Genomic DNA, 1,656 nt, shown 5'->3' with positions numbered 1-1,656 from the left:
CTGCTGAAACGGCACCAGCTTTTTGTTAAAATTATATATGGATTAAATTCTGATAAACGTGCCTGGCTACTACAGTACCATACGTGTTCACAGAACAGAAACTGCAAAAATGCCACAGATTCCCTGCTAAAATGTTTTAAAGAATTACCAGGACAAATTTCCAAAGACAGACAATTGCTCAGTCTCAACTCTTTTTTGTAGAGACAGAGCATCACATTTACTGCGATAGTACATTTCTGTTGTATGAATGAATCTTCTGTTATCATGCTCTCCAAACATCTCTGATAAAGTTAATCCAAATATACGCAACCATACATATTCTGAATCTACAGAGATCCATTGTTGCAGTACAGTTGGAGGTTTGTATTTATCCTCTCTCCAGAAAACCTTTGAGGGCTGCCTACTTCATTACTTATCACTTGGGTCAATAAACCTTCACGTGCACCTCTGGCGAATTAAATGCTTGGTACATTAGACTTCTGTCTTACACTAAATAGAATTTTTTTTTAAACAGCTGTAGCTGCATAAGGCTTTTCTTAATTTTGCATATATTTCAGGCCACTTATTCTGGGACCTTACCTATAAATGTGCATTTCTTTAAGTTGCAAGTCTTTTAATGTTTTCTGACACCAAGAAACTTTTATAGAAAAATAAAATAAGAAAAACCTTATGTGAAAGGAAGACAAGTAAAAATAATGAGCTAATCAAAGTTACATAGTTTTAACAAAGAACTAAACCAATTATATGTTTTGAAGGCCCTTCCACTTGGGAGCTTCTCTCTTTAAAGCCACTTGAAAAAAATGAACTTGCTGCCTCTGGAATCCATCCATCATTTCATTCTGCTGGAGAATAAATTATGGCTATTACTTGGTTAGCTTCTGAGATTCAGAAAAACCCTTTTAAAATCACATTTAACTTTCAAAATATAATTTCATTGGAAGAAGTATCACAATGGAAAGATTCCCTTTAATCCTTTAAAAAATCGTCAATTTCTAGATGTCTTTACAGGAAAATAAAGTATTATTTAACAAACCAAAGAAAAATCCAATTGATATCATTACTGGGAATCTGGAAGCTTTGCACTCCATTATGCACCAAAGGAAGGATATGAGGCAAGATATCTGTATTTACAGAATTACGGGAGTTTGACTCTACAGTTGATAAGGAAACTTTGGGACAAGTGCACAGACATTAACTAGCAGCTTCCTCAGTGCCTCTGCTACTCCCACAGTTTCAGCAAAGAGAAGCAATAACAGACCTGAGACAGACTTGGATCTGTTTCACCCCATCTTCTCAGAATGCTGGATGCAGCAACGAAACTCTCAAGAATCCACTTCCAGTAACACTTGTGCAGTACTGCAAGAGGAATTCTTTCAAGTACTAGAAATTTCCACAGGGAATACAACCCAAAAGACAAGACTATAAAGTTGCAAGATAAACACAAGTGTCAGCTTTGCCGAGTCCAAATTCATGAGACAAGGCCCAAAGTGTTTGAGTTTGACTTGTAACTAAATTATTCAAAAATCTGAAAGACAGCTTTTTAAAATCATTCTTACTTTTGAGTCTTGCCTTGTGTTCTCAAACCATTCACTGTAATTGGAGAAAAAAGGAGTTTATTCTTTTTAAACAAATACTGAAACTACAATGCAATATTCT

Source organism: Charadrius vociferus, unplaced genomic scaffold, assembly GCF_000708025.1.
Source record: "Charadrius vociferus isolate BGI_N301 unplaced genomic scaffold, ASM70802v2 scaffold325, whole genome shotgun sequence".
Lineage (NCBI taxonomy): Eukaryota > Metazoa > Chordata > Aves > Charadriiformes > Charadriidae > Charadrius > Charadrius vociferus.
Note: the sequence above shows the minus strand (reverse complement) of the source record.